The sequence below is a fragment of the Falco peregrinus genome, chromosome 1 (genome assembly GCF_023634155.1).
Source record: "Falco peregrinus isolate bFalPer1 chromosome 1, bFalPer1.pri, whole genome shotgun sequence".
NCBI lineage: Eukaryota > Metazoa > Chordata > Aves > Falconiformes > Falconidae > Falco > Falco peregrinus.
In genome coordinates, this window is record NC_073721.1 from 19,799,771 (window position 1) to 19,821,454 (window position 21,684).

At 43.9% G+C, this 21,684-nt stretch overlaps 2 long non-coding RNA genes across 2 annotated transcripts in view; one reads left to right on the forward strand and one right to left on the reverse strand.

Moving 5' to 3' along the window:
* The window catches only part of LOC114011505 (uncharacterized), a 54,271-nt gene that overhangs the window by 22,943 nt on the left and 9,644 nt on the right, over positions 1 to 21,684 (reverse strand). The window contains exons 2-9 of the long non-coding RNA XR_008747283.1: positions 18,433 to 21,618; positions 18,221 to 18,311; positions 15,145 to 15,291; positions 7,181 to 7,515; positions 5,759 to 6,836; positions 1,972 to 2,116; positions 1,553 to 1,671; positions 645 to 772 (exon numbers count right to left, since the gene is read on the reverse strand). This is a non-coding gene — a long non-coding RNA (uncharacterized LOC114011505). The remainder of the gene's footprint in view (positions 1 to 644; positions 773 to 1,552; positions 1,672 to 1,971; positions 2,117 to 5,758; positions 6,837 to 7,180; positions 7,516 to 15,144; positions 15,292 to 18,220; positions 18,312 to 18,432; positions 21,619 to 21,684) is intronic.
* Positions 6,857 to 8,064, forward strand: LOC114011507 (uncharacterized). Its single transcript, XR_003553435.2, has 3 exons — positions 6,857 to 6,967; positions 7,159 to 7,595; positions 7,939 to 8,064. It is a non-coding gene; the product is annotated as an uncharacterized LOC114011507 (long non-coding RNA).

The following is a 21,684-nucleotide window of genomic DNA, read 5'->3' on the forward strand; positions in this document are numbered from 1 at the left end:
AGCAAGCAGGAGATAACCCAGTGCTTTGAGCAGATGGAGAGGCAGACCAGCAGCTTGCAAAACCTCTTTAGCAAGAACATGCGGGACCTATGTAACTGAGAAGGTTCAGTCGAAAGTGGAATAGGGCAGTGAAAGAGAAACAATGAAAAATATTACTTTATCAGTAATCTTCTGTTTACTTAACTACTGCAGATATTTGAGCATTTAAAAAAAAGCCTCCCCATTTATCTATTAGCTTGTCTTCCATCCAGCTGTGCTGCTGAATTCCCATATTTACGACATCAGTGCATGTTGCTATAGAGATAATTAATTAATGCAACATAACAAAGTCAGCAGTTTTACTACTTTGCAGGTTAACACAGGACTGGAAATAGAGTGGGGAGGATAAAATAACTTTAATCTAAAAAGCAGTATTTTTAACAATCCTCCAAGCACTGAAAGAGAGAGTTGGGCCTGAAAATCATTTCCACAGTACATGAAATGTATTGCATTTGGTATAATCACTGTCATTAGAAGCCCAGAGAAGAATGAGAAAAACAGCAATGAAGATGAAGGTTCAGCTGAAGAATTGCAGTTGCAGGAAAGAGTTCCCCGAGCACCCAACTAAACGCTTCCTCTCAACCTGGCAAAAACGCATCACTCACCAGGTATTTGGCCAAAGATGCTACAAGCTGTGATGTCCTAGTGGCTAATCCCAGCTGCAGAGAGCCTTTTTCAAGAGTCCTCCAATGCTGGCCACCCCAAAAATCATCTTCTCAAGAGTATCTGTCTTCTATGGAAGAGACAATGAAGGACGGTTAAGAACAGCTCCTCCTTGTGGGACCTTCTGACCAAGTTCCTGATGAGAAGGGGGTTGAGACAACTTCTTTGCATCCCAGAAGACAATGGCCTTCCCAGCTGCTCATCAAAGCAAGATTTTCCTGCCTGTCACAGGTGGGACACACGAAGAGGCAGGAGGTGAGACCAGACACTTTCACCTCTCTCATATGTAGCTGCCTCCTGACAGTCAGGTTGACATTTACAGCTGACGAGGACATCAGTGATGTCAGCATGTCCAAACAAGACAACTCTTTGATGAGAGCTATAACTCCACCCAAGAGCTTTCCTTCCTATCAAGAATGAGGAAAAAAAACCAAAAAAAACCCCACCCACAAAACAACAAAAAAAACCCCACAAAACCCAAGGATGCTGTGGAGCATTCAAGTAGGTGCCACACTTGCAGTTTGGTCTAACTCCACCCATTTGTTAATTTAGAAAATTAAAATCAAACCTCTTTTCATTTGAGGTCTTATTTTATTATTTGTCCTGTGCTAATTAGAATCTTTTTATATACTTTTCAGTTCAGGGTCTCTGCCTTTGGAGGTTAGAAAGAAGAAAGCAGTACAGATGAAATTAGGTCACCTAACCCTCAGGATGCTACCATTCTGTAGCAAAGGTTGCCCTGCACGCATTGAAGCAAAGGGGAAAATGCTTTAAAAGAAAGACACATGCAGAATAAATGAGTAAAAGACTGGGTTTTGGGACAAAAGTGACATCATCCAGCAATGTTTACCTTCCATAACCATGAAGGCTTTGTCATGTTGTGGTATTTTCATGGCAAGCTTCACGATCGTGCCATAACTGAAGAAACCTACACTGCTCAGAGAACTGCCCAGTGAAAAAACAACCAACCTATTTATTAAAAAAGTGAAAAATATCATTTAGAAAAATCAGAAGGCCAGAATAGTTGCCTAATTTATAAGCCATGTCCACAATACACTGCTTCAATAAAAGCACAAAAAAGTGTGCAGCTTTTAGGTTTCATTCATGTACAACACAGCTGAGGAAAATTAGGAAAAAAAAATCCCAAGTATTAAATGCATTATGATCTGTTTGGAGACCTCAGCATCAGCTACCAATTCTTTACAGGCTCAGCTACTTTCAATAGGATAAATTGCATGGAGTCACTAAAATCCAGAGCTTACTGCATACCGTCTGCAGCAGAGACAGTTTCTCTGTTCCCAAGTCATAGCTGTTTTCCCGGCAGGCTGCTGCTTTGACCTGTTCCAAGACTTCTCCGTGTCTGTCTGTAACATGCTCCCCGAGGAGATGGGTCCACCTTAAGGGGTCAGTTTAGCTGCAGAAAGAGAGTGGCAGTAGTCTGTTAGACAATTTTCATGAGACAATTTGAATGGCAATATCCAAGCCACCAAAATATTTGCTTGATCCACACAAGACCCAGAACAAAACCCTCTTGCAACAACCAGCTGCTGCAGCAACTGGAATAAAGAGAGAATATACTTTCCCTAAACCCAGACGACAACCCAACCCAGATAGCAGAGGCAAGAAATCATTTATGGTGAGAGTAACAATGGGCAATTTAGCTTGATTATGTCCTTGCAGATCTTCCTATTTATAACGGTTTGCATTATTTTGAATGCAAAATGTTTTTTTTCCTGTGCATCAGCTCTCGCAACCAAAAGTTGTCATTAGCTCCTGATTAAAAAAGGCTTTAAATAAAGAGTGGAACCAAGCCCAAACAAAGAAGTGCTGCTGCATCCCAGTCTTGTTGTATCAGACTGACTGCTGCAAATGTCAGTTTTATTTACTGTTTGGAGTCCACTAAGCTTTTCTCTTGCAGAAGAGGCAGAACCAGTAATACTGGGCCAGATGGGAGAAAATAACAACAGAGGAGAAGAGAAAAGGTAAATAAATAAGCAAACATGGGGCCCATGTGTCCAGGAGGATCCTAGTAGTTCATACTAGCAACATGCATGCAAGTTTGCCCACAGATGCAGCAAACAAATTACATAATATTCACTAGTGAGAGCCTGACCTTTTCCATCTTCCCCCCAGCAGAAATGAAGCTCCGACAGGGACCAAAAAGAGGTTTAGAAATAGCAAAGATAATAAAGTCAGTCATCAGAAGCACAGAAAACTGAAGGGAAAAGACAGGCAGGTGAAAGGACAACCTCAAGAAAACCTGAAATATTGCAAGTCATCCTCTATTGCCAAAATACCATGAGACATAAACTATCCCACTAAAATAATGGCAGTGGAGGGTGTAACCAGGTGAGGCTGGGAGCTCCCTTTTGATGCTGAGAAGAAGCCTGCTCTGCTTTATACATTGAATGGCTCATTTTGGCACACATTTGCTGCGTATTTTTTAGCGGAACAGAACTCCCCTCTAGCAAGGTGCAGGCAGACACCAAACAAGATTACTTTGAATTTTGCAGTCTTGATGGCATCCAGACCACAGGGAATAGCACTGATTATTTCAAGTCGCAGGTTCCTAACCCCAGTGGAAGCTGAGCCACAGCCTTTAGGGTTGCACTGCATAGCCACCGATTCCTCTGGCTAATGGAGAACCTAAGCCAACACTGAGCTGATCAACCACATCAGCACAGGGCACTGCCTGGGTTATTTAGACTCAGCTTAATTAGCCAGGATGAACACCACTGGGAGATGACATAGCAGGACCTGAGCACAGGGTGACACTCTGCTCTACAGATGCACCAGCTTGGTTGGTTCAGTCTCCAGCAGGTATCAGTTTTATAGATGCACCTTTTAGTCAAAATGATGGGAAAGGGAACAGAGGAAGGCACCCTCCACCCTGCACCTTTCCTGACTGTACATATAGCACACTGCCTTTGCCAGGCATGCTAAGGGCTTGCTGGTGAGCAAAAGCACTGTTCAGAGGAGCTGACAACTGCTCTCTCAAACCTCACATCCGAGTCCATGCTAATGCACTGCTCCAGATTGCCTTCCATCCCAAACAGCACAGGTACTCAACCCTTGTCCAACCCTCGAGAGCAGGAAAAGCTAACTTCAATAAATGCAAAGCATTTCTATTTGATTCCATCTTTTAAATGCAACACTTAATTAACTCTGCTGGGGCTTCTTTCACTCTAACTGCTTGTGTTTCCATGTCACCAAGGTTAGGAAAACACTTTCTCCCTTTGCACAGAGGGGCCCTGCCTTTCCCTCCCTGCTTCGTGCTGGTATTACATTAACCAGACTGTGCCTTCAGGCACACAGAGCCCAGCCCCGAACAGAAAGAGCTTCTCCTTCAGAAACCTGTGACCAGCTGGTAGTTTTTCTACTGCTCTGGCTGACCCTTACTTGGATTCCAGCCCAGTACCCTGGCAGGGCTCTGGTACTTGAGTAGAAGAGGAGAAACCAAGCTGTCACCCCACTAGATGCAACATTTAGAGTCAGTAATGCTAAACTCTCCAAAAAGAGAGAAAAAAAAGCAAAGGTGGGGGAGGAGGGAGAACAACCGAAACCAGATGTTTCTAAGCAGCTGGCATCTCTGTTTCTCCCAAGATGCTGATGAACGCAAACTCTGCGGCTTGACAGACCCCCATCGGCCACCCTCTTCCTGTTAACAGAGAATTCAAATCAGCTCTGGTGGATTTAATCATTTTCTCCTCTTAAATAATAAACTAGGGGGAGGAAAGGAAAGGATTTATTCATGTCACTAACTGTCAAAAAAATGTTTACTGTGCTAAAATAATCTGGGCTCTTGAACTGTGGGAAGGAAAAAAAAAAAAAAAGTGAAAAAAACCCACCCAGGCAAGAGGGAACTGTAAGAACATCAGTTCTTCACATGAGGAGCATGGACATGCCCACATAGGCATTGATATGGGACATATGTGAGGTCTTCCAGCAGACATTCACAGGGAAATGTAGCGAACACAGAGCAGTGAGGAAAGTGTGGGGAGTGCCTCGGTTACCTTAGCTCAGCTGTTTGAGCAGAGCTCTGTTTTTCAGACAGAGCTGAGAACACTCATTTTTTAAGCAGAGCCCTGTGGGACTCACACCAAACCCCAACACTAGCTCAACAGTTTGTACAGCAGCTCCCCCCAGCCCTGGCCTGCTGCCCTCCGCAGTAGCTGACCAGCATCTCCAAAACTCCTCAGAAAGGGAAAAAAGACATCAGAAGCAGGACTGCAAGGCGCTCCTGCCAGAGAAAGGTCACGGGATGCAGCAGGCCCTACAAGTAACAGCAAAAATTCAATGTACCAGGAAAACCAAAGACTTTGGAGCATTACTGAAACACATTTCCAGCTGCGTCACACAAGGCATGAACTGCAAAGCAAATGCCTTGTAACAGGGCATGTGAAGGGCCCATAACACAAATGTTTAAGTTAACTGGCAGAGCCCGTCAAGGACTATTAATCACAAAGTTACAGATTAACTTCCAGCTCAGGAAGCCCTGAACCTGCAAAATGCCCCAGACTGGGAGGGAGCAAGACAAAGGCACAGGATCTTTCTCAGGCATGTCATCAAATCTTGCCTCTCACTGGAGACCCACCAGTGAACTCAGCATGGCCAGTGTTTTCTGCCTGCTGTAGATAAAATGGCTAATGTCCATATTTCACTGGTGCAGGGGCTGTGAAGCTGCTGGTGCAGTCCCAAGAAGCATGGCCCCTTGAGGGGAACCCATGAAGACCTACACCCGCCCGTATCTGGGACTCCTTCATCACCTGCAGCAGGTAACTGGGAGCAGGCACAGGTGAGACCCCACACTGAGCATCCCATCCTTCAACACACCCAAGTGATGGCATTACAATTGCGCACAAAAGTAAGGATCACTTTGCTGGAGCACGACCTTCCAGACAGCCTTTCCATAGTGGGCATCACGAAGATGAACAGATTTCTCATGCAACCCAGCCTGCCTCCTTTCTCTCCCACAAGCTTCCAGCCTTTTCTACTGGTGCCCACAGCTGGAATCCTGTACAGATCTATTGTTGGTTGTTTTGAGCACGTTCCCAACCTTTTGGAGCTCTCCAGTGCTTTAGCTGTTATTTGTCAGCCTGGGAGACACTCTGCTGGTGGGATCTAACAGCATAGTCAAGGTGCAATGGGAGCCAAAGCAGCAGCTCCGGTCTCCAGTTTGAGGTTTAGAGGCAACAGCCACCTGCAGAGAACAGTCAACAAGAGAATTAGCCACAAGAGCATAGCCAGCCCCTGATTTTTTTTGCTGTCCTCGCATACTCTTGGGCTGCCCAGCATCCGGGAAAGTTAGGAGGCCTCTCTAGATAAATCACTGCAAAGCCACAGTGAAGACAACCTTATCATGGATAACATTGATACAGCTGAATCCAGTAACAAATTGGTTTCCGCTATAGACAACGCCTTTCATCACGGTTCTTAGGGGACACGTGATGGAATAAGATTCCCTCCTGTCAGAATTAAATCAGGATGCCTATTACAAGAAAATGAACTCCACTGCTGCACAATTTCCTTTGATATTCCTGTTTCATGATCTGGAGGTGGTCAAACCGCCACGATTTAGCAAGAGCTGAAGGGCAGGCTGGCCACCCACCACTCTGCCTGCCTGCAGACCACAAGGACGTTTGGCATGCAGGATGCTCTGTCCGGGTGGCTGCACACACAGGCATATCGAGAGCAAGTGCAAGAACCAGGAACCGCGGGGAAGCAATTACTCAGTGACAACCGATGCCTCATAACTTATTCCAGCAGCAGGACGTCGTTCCAGCTCCACCTGCAGGAATTTCTGCCGGTAAGAAAGCCTTGAAGGTTAGATGGGAAAGGTATTGCTCAGGGAGGTGAGGGAAGTGAGTAGGCTGAGATTGGTGGGGAAAAGCAGGCTACAGGTTAGAAAAGCGGGGAAGGTGGTAAGTCTTGGGGCTGCATAAAAATGCCATTAGATAGCTTGGAGAGTCAAGGGATTTAGGTTCCTTGGTATAATCCCACAGGCAAATGCTGAATGCAGCTTCCCAAGAGTGCCTTCTAGCAACCTTTATGAGTTCTCTGCTCGAGCCCATACTCTCGCTGTGTTCAGTCTCTCTGCGTGGCTCAGCAGCTGAAGTTTCCAGAAGGAACATTTGCTGAAGTTGAATTTTAGAGGAATATTAGAGAACATTTGCAAAATGAAATCTGAATTGACAGAACGGGACATTCATGATACAAATGTAATTCCAAAAGAAGGTACTCCTTTAAATCAGGGAACACACAATTGGTATGTCCTTGTAAAATTACTCTTTATTTTTTATTTACTTTATTTATTTATTACTTTATTTTATAATAATTTATTATGTTAATAATATATATTATTAAACATATTTTATTTAATATATTAAAATATGTATTAAATATATGTTTTTACAATATATATTAATATTATAAATAAATTTATTACTTTAATTACAGGTTTTGAATATCAGAAGCTTACAGTGCTTTGGAATCTACTGGGCAAAAATATTGTCTTGCAATTCATCTCAAATAGGAGTATGTGGAAACTGTGGTCAGCTCCAAAACATTTCACCTACAGAAAGTAAAAAATTTAATTGCACAAATCGAAATAAGGTATATGCCCAGCAAACACACCAACAACAGTCTAGAGGAACAAACTTCCTGCAGAAAGGGCACACCTGGTTCTCTCTGTCCACCTGGAGCCACACTCCCTCATTTTCCGATGGAGAAGAAACCAAACTGGAATTCATCGCCCAGTAGGAACAGCTTCTGCAGGAGGCTTCTTCCCATTGCACAAGAAGAGCAGCACAGCTCCTGGAGAAGCACATTTCCATGGCAGAGCTGCAAATCCCTATCTTCAGAGAGCCTCAGAGGCAGCAGATAAGCCCAAAGAGGTAAGCAAGCAACCCGCGGTAGGGGTGGGGGTCAGTTAAGTATCTGTGATGCTTCAAGCAACCTGACATGATTTGGGCATCAAGCTTAGGCTAAAAGAAGTAGCAACCGAGCCAGCTGCATAAGTAACCCATCTTACTAAACAGGGAACACCATTAAGAGGTACAAAAAAGATCTTCAGTGCTTTCCCACCGAGAGTCAAATCCTCCAACTTAATAGATTCCAGTGAGGGGAAAAAAAAAACACCCCAAAACAAAACAAAAAAAATCCCCAACCCACTACCTTCAAATCTGCACAATTTTATATAGATATAGATATAGATATATGTAAATGCTATCTTTACAGCACCAACAGCAACAAGGAAACGTATAAGCACATCATGGCTCACAGGAGAAACCCCTGCAGATAAAAGACAGCAAAACAGAATCTGAAGTATGAGAGACGGGAGAGTTCACAGCATGGATCGCCAGTCCCAGAGCAAGTGTAAGGCACGGAGAAAAGCAGCAAATGAGCTACATGCAAGAATTGAAGAAAACTGTGACCTTGAGCTGAGAACACATTTGTAATAGATCTATAAAGATGTCAATCTCCTATTTATATAGTGGATAAATACCTGTGCAGCTACCCAAGAAGCCATGCATAAAAATTCTGCACCAAGCTCCTGAGAAAACCCCACGCCAGACATTTCTTTGCTCCCACTGCCATACAATCCACTGCAAAGCCATACAAAATGCCTCTTTTCCTCCCCACAGGTAATAATAAAAGGCCTAAATGCTGTGCATTTTATCTGAATTATCAGCATTTGCTGGGCCTGGCTTTACCTATGCAGACAACAATCACAGAAGAAAAAAAAAAAAAAGGAGGAAAAATCCCATACAGATTATTCAAAGGCTGGAAATGTCTTACAGCCCGGGTTGTTACAGGGTAATTTTCTTGCATCTCTCTTCTAACAGAAAAGCAGCATGGGAAGAACTAGAGATCTAAAGTGGCAGCCAGACTGACCAAGAAAAATGGTTGGTGGAAAAGCAAAAAAGATTGAGGGCCAGGGTAGTACATACTGAGCAAAACCAATAGCATCCTAAATTGAATTGTTTTTACCAGCTTTGTAAACCAAATTTCAGCTTGTAGGAGACTCAAGAGAGTACAGGTGATTCAGAGTTAGAAACAAGCCTTTTACCCTATACTGGCTTTGCAGGGGTCTCAGAGAGAAAACAACGGTAGCAAGAACGTACATAACATTAACACATGTGCCTGTGCGTTCTCATTGCAGGGACAGACTGATGGGCATTCCGACAGATGCTGCTGCCATGGGTTGTCACACTGCTGACTTTTCAAAGAGGAGGCAGATGCACTTTCCTCCTTCCACTTTGGAAATTACCAAATATTTGGGTGTTCCCATGAAGAGAAGCCAGAGAAGCACAAAAAGCCAACATTAACCCTTTCCTTCTGATGCGAATATAGCAACAGATTGATATTATCCTCCTTAAGTAATGAAGTGCCTTCTAAGAGGCCAGGATTAATGCAGTCTCAGCCCAAAAGGCCAAGCAGGCTCTAGACCAAACAGGTTGAGATGACTTGCATTTCCTCTGGGAACCCATGCCAAACCATTCCTGCTAGACACCTCCAAATGCCCTTGAAAAGCCAACAGGGAGCACCAAGCACAGACACGAGCCCAGGTTCAAGCAGTTTGCATTTCATATCCCTGCCTTCCCAACTTGCTACTTGCTCCTCAGTGCTTTCCCTTCTCCAATCCTTTGGGGTGGGGGGACAGACACACACAGACACACACTCTCTCCTCCCACTGGAGCACCACCTGTGACCACTGGGACTCTGCTCTGGAAAACATCATTAACAACATGAGTCTCGAGAAAGCATCAGCTCAGGTCTCTCAATACCTTTTATAACATATCCACCCTCCAATTACTGCACTGTGCCACATCTACCCCTTTAGTGTTTCAGGAGCATCAACAGGTGACAGATACAAGAAAAAAAATAATAAATAAAGCCTAAAGACACTCTGCAGTTCTGGGAGAGCCACCTGAGGAAAGCGACCCAACCGAACACCCAAGAAACTACCTGTTCCCTGCTCTGCTCCAGTACAGATTCACCAAGAGCTCAGCTTCCCTGTGGATGGGTTCAGCAGAGGTATAGATATCTGCCAGAACAGCAGCTCACAAACTCCCATCACCCTCCCAGGGCCATCCTAGCCAAAAATAAGCACAAACCATTATGAAGAATCAATTAAAAACAGCGGGAGCAGAGGAAAGGTGCAATTCCATTCCATCCAGTGTTAAACTTCTCCATCCCAAGGCAGCTTTTTTTTTTTTTTTTTTTTTTTTGATCGGTACCTTTTGCCTGTGAGCAATGATAAAACTACTGATTAAACTTTAAAGGGGGACTATCTTTGAACCAGAGGAGAGGCACAGCAGGGAAGGGATACATTATTTGAAGGAGGGATTGTGTTTTCCACCCCAGCAGCCACCATGAGATTTCCAGGCAAGGCACAGTACTGCAGAGTCAAAATCCAAGTGCCCCGAGATGAACGTTACATGGTAATGTATGCTTAAATAATCCGTTTGTTATATCTTCTGATTGTAACTTTAACAAGGCACAAGTTTTACAGCTAATATTTTGGAGAACTGCAATGGGTTTTTTATGGCATGCCAAGAATTCACAGGAGAATGAGTCTCGCCTAAGTTTACTTCTTCCATCAGGGGACTAAACAGATTTTTCACATAAAATTACCTATCACGTGGTCCCTATAAAAAGATGCAGCTGTAAACATCCCAGTTTTAACCTCACAACTGAAAGTTAGTATCACAAGGAGCAAAAAATTCCTACAGGAAAATGGTTAACTGCAATACATTTTACACCTGTCTGGAAAGCTCTTCCTTCAATGCCGTGTTATCATGTATGCTACAGCCCCCTGCCAGAAGCTTGAGCAGGGCTGTGCAGTTGATGTGCAGCATGCACTGCCAGGGAGGCACTGTGTGTGTTTGCCTATCATTTAAAGTCCACGTTTCTCACTTTTTTTTAAATCAAAGAAGAATTAACCTTTGGGGGGAAAAGAAAAGCTAACCTAAAAAGAGCTATGCATAGACCATCTCCTGCAGTGTTGACACAATAGTTTTCATTTGCAAGCAAATGAAAGTTGAACTTAAACGTCAAATCTTCATTTTTCAGCATTAACCTAGCTTCCCCTCCCTTCTTTGCCCTCACAGGCATTTTTCTTGTTTGTCTTTAAGTGGGCTCGTGAGTGCACGTGTAGAGCCGGTTCTGTTCCCCAGACTACCCCCTGAACTCCTCTGACCCACTAGACACCCCCCTGTGATGGGGTTGCCTGTTCTAGGAAACATTATAAAAAAAAATTGAATTGGACTTTCAAAAAGGCTTCCATTCAGGCAAATCCATTATCATTAATGGCAAGCCTCCCAGAATCTGTTCTTCATTTCTTTTTCATTTTAAAATGTCAATGCATGTTGTCAGAATGCAATTGTTTTCCTTAATCATCCGCAGCAGTGAAGTAGAAAGTACTCATCTTTGTGGTGTGGAAAAGTCACTTGCTTTATTCATACCACACTCGATTTTGAGAGGATACTTTCCAGGCTGGTTTTGCCCTTAAGAATCAAGGTTTATACACTCATCTTCTCTACAAGCCTACGTGAGCAATAAAGATCCTTCCACCAGGAAATTCAGGGGGTTTTTCTACGGTTGCCACTGAAGGAAAGGCACAGGTATGAGGACACATGTTAGAAGGTGTCAGAGCATCCTTAAAGGTAAGTGATCTAGAAAAACTGGGCATCCTCTTACTTTAAGCTTGGGAACTAGAAAAAGAATTGGGGCATTGTTGTCATCTCGATTTTCATCAAAGCCAGAAAGGCAAACTGCAGAATGTTGTTCCGCTCCATTATCGCTTCTAGAGAGTTGCTCCTCAGTGCAACAACTACGTACAATTTTTTCAGTTCTGTAATTGTTGTTTTTTTCCCCCAGCAATCACAAAGAAAAGCTGCTGAAAGGTGCAGGCAATAGACTTCTTAAAGAGCTGTTGACAACTCCCAGGAAACTTTTACATTTCAAATGTGTTCTGCCCACATTTCCTGTATTTTCTGTGGTTCTTAAGTTCCTCAATTTAGCACACAAAGCTATTTGCATGAAAATAGCATCTTGAGAGTTTCTTATGGAAGACTTACAATGCCTTTAAAAAAAAAAAAACCACCACATAAATTGTAGAATTATGTGTTGAACATCTCAGGTAGTTGGGGTAAGAGGAGAATGAAGCACAAAACTGATTGCAAACATTTTTCTTTCATTTTAGATCCCATCAAGTTCTCATTCTCCAGCTGCCACTCACAATGGTGCTCCTGGATACATTAATCTAGTGCCATTATCATTCTCTAAAGGCAAGGAGTGCTTTTATTAAAGCAAAGACAAATTAATTTAATGGTTTCACTGTCTATGTTTCTAAAAATACATGTAGGCTTCCTCTTGACCTGCAGGTAGGAAATTCTGTATTGATATATTCTTGGACTAAACCCACTCCTAAAGAAAGATAAATCATCTCACCTGGTAAACACCCCTTTCCCAAAGTCCCAGAAAAATGGCTGGAACCTATGATGCCCCTGACAGGTCAGCAGAGTGTCAGACAAGAGATGAAATCTGTTTCCCAATGAGACGGTCCTACGGAAATCCACCGGACTATGAACTCTACCAAGACTATGATTTGCAGCAGAGAGGTGTTATGTAAGCAAAGATAGAATCTTTTGGGTAGCCAACAACTATCTCACTTAAGGACATTGCACTTCCAATCAGCATCTTAAATTGCACCAGACGGTAAACAGGACAGTTAGCATTTCAGTGTGCTCCAGAGAGGAAAAAAAGCCAGTTCAATACATTTACTGAATTTTATACTTGCTGGCATTTTGGAGTGTGTTGCAAGTGCAGCAAAGGGATCGCTCCCAGTGCTTTTTCCCAGTGTTGGGATAAGCAAGGACAGGTTGCAGCTTGCAGCCAGCCTACACTGCAGTGCCTGTGCAAAGGCTTTGGACAACAGAAGCTCTCGGGACCCTTCTAGACTCAAGATTTTCTCAGGTTGCCCACAAATACAGGGTGCTGGAGCCAACGTATTGCTCCTACCAGCACCACTTGCCTACATCTAAAAGCAAGGATTTTCTGGCCAAACCTGTATCACACAGATGATCATAGTGATGACTCGTCCAGCTGCATTAGGTAGTTGAAACAGCAGAACCGAAGAAGAAATGCCAACTATGTGCCTTAGCTACAAACTCCAGCAAAGGCAGCTACAGTCATTTCCCTATCCTTGGCTCTGTCACCATCAGCAGGTGGGTGAACCAACTGCAGCTACTTGATGTCAGAGCAGTTATAGGAGGTGAGAGGAGACAGAGCATGATGTAGTTTATCTAGCTGCCATCTATCTACCTTTTATCACCCCTGAAGCAGATGACGATATTACTTCAATTGCCCATGACTCACAGAATCACAACATTGGATTTGTACAAGAATGCCACAGAAGACAAAAGGCAGCCACCATAGATGTAGGGCTACATTATGAAAAACCTCTGGAGACACCCTGCAGACCATCCGGTATCTCAGATAGGTCACAAACACCTTCACACAGTGACATGCTCAGAGCAAGAGCCTCATGCACTCCCATTTACCTGGACCTGTGTCTTAAAGCCATTCACACACACAGACACCAGAAACTGCTCCACCAAGAGCTGTACCAATTTTGGGTATTTTGCAAGAATTTTGCTTGCTGAAGTCCTGGATCAAGCACGTTTCTGCTTCAAAATTCCGAGTACACATTTCTCACACAGAAATCTTGAACTTCAATGCAAAATTCATTGTGAGATGGCAAATCTTAAAGAACTATTTTACTCACCTAAGGCATATGCTTCCAGAGATTAGCAGCATGCTTTGGATACCCCATGGGAATGTGACCTGCCGTAGGCTTGATTTGGAGAGATACTAGCAAGGGAGAACTGTCAATTAAGATGATAATCAATATTCTCTCTTTCAAACTACAACCATCGCCCTCAAGATCGTTAGAAAGTCCTAGGAAAGAATCACCATCATCACCTTCTAGGGCGGACCACTGGAACTGTGTATGACACTAAGTATCAGTAAAGGAAAAGGAAGCAAAGAAGAAAAAGAAATTTCAAAAGGGAAGTGCAAATGGCATTTACACCAAAACTGGAATTGCAACAGAGCTAGAGTGTTCAAAATCCTTACAGGACTTTAAGACCTGGCCTTATTGTCCTTTGATCTGTAAGATTTCTGCTGCATCCACACAAATACCCCTGAACAAGACCCTGATGTTTATTCTAAATAGATAGCAGAGCCTTTACAGATCACTACAAGTGTTCAGATCCTTTGTTTTATGCCTCACTCAAAATAATACACACACCTTCAGCAGCATAGACCAAAATTATGAGGGGACATCACATCAGCAGGAACCTGTGGCCAAAGGGAAGAACAGCAAATCACTCAAAATAAACCCAGGCAGCACCTGGGCTTTTTCTTTGTGGACACCCCAGCTTCAACACTGCTTTTCTCATGAACATCGTCAGGATCATCTCCTAAAATGGCACACAGAAAGAATTTCTTTTTGCATGGACAAATGCCAAATTATCTTGATAGCTGGCAATATTCAGCACATCATCACACAAATTCATTAAAAAAATTTACAAGGCCACCTCCAAGTAACTCTTAAATAGCTGTTCTCATGCAAATGTTTGTGTGTGTAAATGCAAGAAAAACACAAATATACTGAAAAGTAAAAAAATAAAAATCACTGCAAGTAGAGGAGCTCTCCCACAAGACAGCAGGAGATATTTTTTAACACTTCTGACTATTATTGCAAAGGCAGGAAGGAAAGACAAATTAGAAAGATGAGAAGGTAGCAAAACACAAGGTCAGCAATAATGTGACTCCAAGGTATTATTGAATTCAGTCAAGGTTAATCAGAGAAGCCAAGTTTCTACCTTCGTGCCTTCACCAGGTGCCTAAAAATGATGTAAAGATCCAGCCCCAAAAAAACATTAGATTCTCTCACTTCTGCCTCACAAAGAAGTATTTGCAAGACCCTGGTTAATTAAACTAATAAACCACAAGTGAAAGCCTGGCCTCATGCCACATTTTTACTAGCATGTTGTGCAGGGGTGTTGCATTAACAGCTGTTATCCTGTCAGAGGGAGATGGGGGAGATGAGAGCAGGGAGCAGAGGAAAGGAGCAGTAGTGGAAAGAACAAGACAAACCAGCTGATTTTCAATTAACAGTTGAAATAAAAATGAAGTGCTTTTAGCACTCGGCCTTCAAAGTGCCAATACTCTTAAATAACACAGATACCTGGCCGTTCTATAGCCCTATTAAATCAACTTCATTTGTTTTAAGCAAAGCTGAGCGGTACTTATTTAACAAGCACTTCTTCAAGCATGACTCAACATGCAGGGAGGAATCCTTTCAGGGCAAAGAAAAATGTCTGAGAGGGATGCTGAGAGAAGAAATTTCTCTTTGGACTAGAAATTACTCACCACAGCAGCTTCTGGTCAGGCTAGGTGCATTTGAAGATGGTTTGGATCATCTATTTCTGCTCAGGTGGGGGTACATCTTACTTCGTCTCATGAAGTCCCCAGATGTTAAGTAAGCTGCTAAAGGGGTGAGGTGAGGATTGCAGGCCCCTGGAGGGAGAAGCAGACACCTCAAAAGGTGGCCTCAGTCAGGACACCCTAAACATTCTCCTCAGTTACCCCTTTCTTCCAAACAGCACCTGAAATCTTCCTACCACCTTGGCTTTGATTGAAATGGTTAGTATAAATCAGAAACAACATCCACTGAATACATGGTGCTGTGCATCTGTCCCCAGGTGTGAAGTGAGCGAAGCAGCCTTGGTGCATAGTGAGCCTCCAAGCTGACACCCAGCTTGCCTGGGACTCCCAGCCTCTCCTTTTCTTGGAAAAAACAAGGATTTTGCTTACCAAACGGATCTGAGGAGGGGCATGCATGCTACGTCCTTGCTATCCGCAATCACATCCTTCCCAATATCCTTACAGTCCTCAGCCACCCAGACCATCACCCTGTCCCACCTAGGAGTACATCGCAGATCACTTCTCACCCTTCCTGGTTATTTAGGGCTGAGTGAAGCTCCTGGAGCTTCTTCACCACACCTTAAGTGCTCAGGGCTTCATTAGTGGTTACTCTTACCTGTCATTATCTTTTGCTTTAGTTTCTGCGTCCTGATCCCTTTGATCCATTTACAGTAAGATCCACTTACTCCAATCCCTGATCACTCATCTTTGATACAACACACAGCCAATTCCTTGGTTGGAGCCTCTTTCCTTCTGCCAAAGAGCTCTCCAGCAACAGTTTTGTGTTACAGCCAAACCCATTCAAAGCCCCCTTCATACACTTAGCCTGAAACTCTTTTTCAATCAGTCGCTGGTTTTCCATGTGCAAGTAACTCTTGTCCACATGTGACCAAGGCTCTCGTGCGCTCAGCACAAAGCCTCTCAGCACATTCAGAGTGGTGTTTATGAGCCAATGTGCATTAACCTTTCCTCTCAGAAACCTGAATACAGAGAATGATGGTTATCCAAAAGGCCTAATAACCAGTGGGGAGCACAAGGCGCAGCTAAGCCTTGCAGTGTTGAATTGCCTTCCTGGGATGGTTTGATGAGGGACGTAATCACAGAAGTATTTTGAAAGAGTGTACCTTCATCTCTCTTAGAAGTACCAATAATCAGTAGCTAATTTTCTCTGTCCTGTTAAAGCTTGTTTTACTTCTTGAGAAATTAGTACCTATCCTTAACGTTACACTGATACAAGCATCCCTGATTTTTCAATGGCTCAACTTCAGGGCTGCTAGAACAGCAAAATTATCACCATTTAAAGGTATCATTAGTTAAAGCATAAGTTGCATTACTTAAAGTAAAAAAAAAAAAAAAAAAAAAGCATGAATATTGTTTGCAATACATGCAGAAGCACGCCTCACTTCACACTTTTGGGCACCAACATTTTGGAAAACTACCCCAACTCTCTGATGCTACCAATGTAATCCAAAATACAGATTAAACTGAAGACATGGGGAAGGAGCAGCACCACACTAGGAACACAAATAGTTTACTTCTCACCTGCCTCCATGCATCTAATTTTAAATCCTTCCTCTATGCCTTGCCTGCAGGGCACTCTGAAACACAGCATTCACATCCTGGGTTTAAAGCACTTGTCCAACACTACACGGTCCTCTCCCTAGCGATGCACCCATGCTTCAGGGGAACCAAAAAAGCATTGGTGAAGGCATCAAATGCATAAAAGCACTATACTTCTCCACCCACAGCAGCTCAAAGGGTAGGATGATGCAGAAACAGCTGCCCTGCTCACCACCACCCGTTTTCCATTTCACTGATGAGCTCCAGACCGCAAAGACTGAGGTCTTGCAAAGGCAACCCCTCTGTTCCCCCTGCCACGAGCCCTAGCAGCACCACAGCAGACTGGGCGCACACATAGCCCCCTGAGCCAAATGCTTCCCACGCTTGCCTGGCTTGGGGCTGACTGCATCTGTGTGGTCAAGAAGTGGGTGTCTCAGCCCCTCTGCCCCCTCTCCCCTCTGTTTCAGAAGCATTAAGTAGAAAAAGAGACAAGGCTGAGATTATTATTCGAGGTTTTGAAACCGGGAGGGATGGGGGAGGCTAGAAAATGTCACAGGCTTCTTGCGGACGTGACACAGGCTGGCTTGTGGGCGAATTAACACAACCCGGAGAATTCGCTCAGGCTCATCAGGGTAATGAAATGTGATATCCACTGGAGAAAGCAGGGGCAGGGACACGCTCCACTTTGCTGCAGCATCGATGCCCTTTAGACAAAAGACTCCCCGGTGAAATGCAAAACAACTCTGGGATGGAGTGTATTCAAACAGGATCCAAGGACAGCAAACCCATAACCACATAAATAGATCCCTTCTGCTTGTATCTGTGCTGCATGGGGACATGCCAATGTGTATTTGGGGAGGGGATACTCAGAAAACACTACCATTTTTCTTTTTTCTTGCTGCCTGCTCTCTAACAGTCCTGCTGTTCAGTGTCCAGATGTAAAGGTCTCACCCCAAAAAGCCTTGCTGACTACGTCTACAGGTCATGTTCACCCTGGTTCCTTAAGACTGACCTACAGCAACTGTTCCACCATGCAAGGAGGCAAATTAACCTGGCAAACAACTTTTCCCATCCAGACTCTTTTCTGCAGATCAGCCCAAACCTGTCAGCACTCCTTTCCTGTGAAGACAGACAAATTCCAGCTCTTTTTAAACTCTCCTGTTCAAGACTGCTGGCTGTCAGGATGGTCTGTGTCATCTCAAGACCATGCAAGGAAATCTTCCTTGTTAATGCATGGGGTGATCCATCTAGCGCTTGGCATGCCCCAACCAGGACTGCCAGTCCCACCTCTTCAGAAATGCTTTTTGGTGGTGCCCCAAGATTTCATTCCATTGCACATCCTCCTAATAGCTCCCAGCTCACGTGACTCTCTCCAGGCTTGCAGATGAAGACTTGCATTGTTAACCTATTATGGCCTTTCTGCAAATCAACTTTATTTCAGGGCCCTCTGCCTTGAACGTACCTCCCCATCATCTGTCATTACAGACATCAGACTAATTCTTGCATCAGTGGGGATCCTGGAGAGCTCTTTTCAGAGGAACTTCAAGGAGGTCCTAGAAAAGATTTTCCAAAATAATAACTATTCTTGTCCTAACATTGTGTGAGCATTGTATATACATTATTAAGCATACATACAGAGTAGGAAAATATCCATTAGCCCATGGATAACACTACCTGAGAGGTTCTCTATATGAACTGGTATAACTCTGAGTAAAAGGGAAACACCAGTCCTAGGGAGAGGAAAAAAACAGACAACACAGCTTTAACTTTACTTTTCACACCTTCCCTCGCAGAGGAAATGCTGCATTAAGATGTTGGGTGAAGTATAACACATCCCACACTCCCCATCTCAGTTTGAAACATGCAGCTCTCCATTACAAAACCCAAAATTGCTGCTCTCGAGCAGGTTAAAATAAGACAATTCATTTGCTAAATACTTTAATTGGTATTGTTTGGACTTTAATTAATTTTAATGAGTACCTATCTGAAGATGCCAACACTTAACCATCTAAGACTGGGCAGTCATGACAGTGACACTGGCTTTCTCTGACACGGCTGGCCTCAAAACCATCTCTTGGACCTTGATACCAGCAACATACAGATATTTGTTTCACCATACAGTTTGTTTTGGGTTTTTTAAGGACATTAAAAAGGCTGTTGGAAAAATGTTGACTTTGCAAACAAAGTTTCTACACAGAGCAATTTATCTGATACATGGCATCTTAATTTGGATATGTGTTTTAAGAATGCTTCTTCAGGCAGCAAGCAGCTAAGCTTTGGGAAGTTACATAAATCAGTACATTTACATTTGTATGCACTAACAAGAAATGAATGCCTCTTTCCCTTCCAGTTAGCATTTGTGTGTGTCACAAGTGCTGCTCCCTCTCCCCACCTTTCCCACTGTCTTCAGGATATGACCACAGAAATTGTCATACTGAATTACACTGATAACCAGTCTAATTTAATGCCCACTCTACGATAATACCCCACACCAGCTGCTAAAGAAGAACATTTAACACTCTTTATAATTGACAACGATGGAACAGCACCACCACGAGGGACATACTTCCTTTGCATTAGGGGACCCCCTCCTTTCCTTAAGCATTTTGTTATGTATATTTTTATCCTAGCTCACATACCTGTGAACGTTATACTTCAAAAAAATCTGCTATGGGTTTTTTTCGAGGGGACTCAGCAGTATCTTCTGGCAAGGAGTTTTGCAGATTAGCACATTAATTGGGTGTGCAATGTATTGACTCCCATATTGCCACTCAGTTGCAAGTGGATATCTCTTAAATGTCTCAGAAAGGGCTACACGAGGACACAGGGTAACTTGCTTCGGTCGTTTAGTGACTTGCACACCTTGATCACTTTTCTCTTCTGCAAACAGAAACAGCAACTAATGCAACCTCAAAAAGGACAGCTTTAAAAAATGTGACACTTGCTGTAGCAGAGAAGCCTTCCCTTGTCTCTAATCACTGTTAGAGCCTATCTTCTAAAACCTTCTGTTTGTGCTGGATCGCCCTTCCTGCCTGCTGGAGGGCTCCAGGCAACACGCCAGCTCCCAAATACATCCACAAATGGCTTCAAGACCTCCTTTCACCATGTGGCAATAAAAGGGTGAGCCAGGCCAGACTCTGCCCAGCTGGAAGTCTTCCTCCTGCGGGAGACACCCACACCGAGCAAGCAGAGAGCCCCGTGGCTCAGATGAACAAAAGACATGGCTACTTGGACTGCAGCGCTCCCATGGCAAGGAGGGGATGGGGACGGGGTTGGGCTGCCTTGCAGAGTTCAGCTTTCTTCCTCGACAAGGAAATTTGCAGGGTAATTAAAATGAAATGTTGGTGTCTGTGTTGCACATTGAAATATTGATGGAGGGAGGTATAAAGCATTTTATGAATGCATGCTTCCATTTTGTGATTTACTGCCCCCAAACACCGTTTTCACAGAACCTACTCAGGAAGAAAGGGGGAGAGATGAAAGAGCAATAGTGGTTTTATCGCTGCAGAAAAAGGGAATGGAACTGGACAAAGTTAAATACAATGTATTGAAAGATAGTCTTTCACTCTGAACTTTAAATACAGCAGGAGCTCCCTCACACCTGGAAAGGCTCCAGTGAAGTCCATGGATGGTTTTTTTCCCTTCCCTCATGCCACACCAAACAATGCTGGGAAGGGGTTACACTGCTTTTAGTTGCAGTTTAAAAGAGGTCGAGCCCCTATTTATAGAGAGGTTTAGTGTACAGTACTCACAGCTGTGTGAGAAGACACAGAGGTAGGACCCTTCATCACCTGCATTTACCTGCCACTGTGTCTTTATTACTCAGCTCTGCCACATAAGGTTCAGCCAGATGGAAGTCTGACTCCACCCTTATTTCAAAAACAAGGGCAGAGGAAATATTCAGGGGGTTAATTAACGACCTAATTACAGTACAGACTAAGCCTTTCCTGTAGCAAGTGCAGCAGTTAACTGCCTGAAGTTTATCTGCCACAGGAATGAGTGGCAAATTTGTCTCCAGGATGACTGAAATCCCAATTCTTAGCCAAAGATGAGACCTCAGCATCCGTCAAACCTCAGGCAAGGGGAATGTAGAACAGCAGGGTACCAACACAGCAACCAGCTCCAAAGAGGGTGAAGAAAGTCTTGTCAGGATCCAGGAGGACAGTTTAAAATATATAGTTTCACTGGATTCAGTCACCACTCTTTTCCTTTTTGCTCTGCCAAATCAATTAAGGAACTGTAGCGAGTAGTCAGGAGTCATGAGAAAACTTTGTTAGCTCTGGTGAGGGTCAGATGGGCAGCCAACCCACAACACAGCCACCTGTGCTGCCCACCAAGAGCCCTTGCCAGCGATTCCCCAACCTCTCCTTTTATTCCCTCCTGTTTCTCTCCTCTGCCCCTTATAATCAGGGTGGAACCTGAGAAAGGAGTTGCTGGCCCCATATTTGAGCTGGGAAAGTGCTAGGCTGAGGTGAGGCTGTGTCTGCACCCCAGAGCAAAGTGAGCCCCGGTGAGCACTGAATGTCCCTTGTTTTGGCACTAACTTTCCTTTCCATCAACTCCACAAGCAGACGGGGCTCCAAATTTGCCAGTTGTTTCCCAAAGAGTGGTAGAAACACGAGCCCGCCACTCCCCAGCACTGCACTTGTTCCAGGGTTTGCATTGGTCACTACCAGTCTGCAACCAAAGGAACAGCGATGCACGTGAACATCCCATTTACAGGGTACCTGTGGGGCTGTCGAGGCAGCCTTGCAATGGCAGGGAAGGCTGGCAGGTCTCCACCAAAGCACACAAAGCTGGGGAAAGCTTGCTCCTTTTCTCCTTCAGTGTCTGGCTTTTCTTCACCAACCCTATAGAAACCTACAGAAAGAGACTTGTTTGCTGCAAGCTAAGTCAGTCACAACCATGTTACACGGACATATTGCA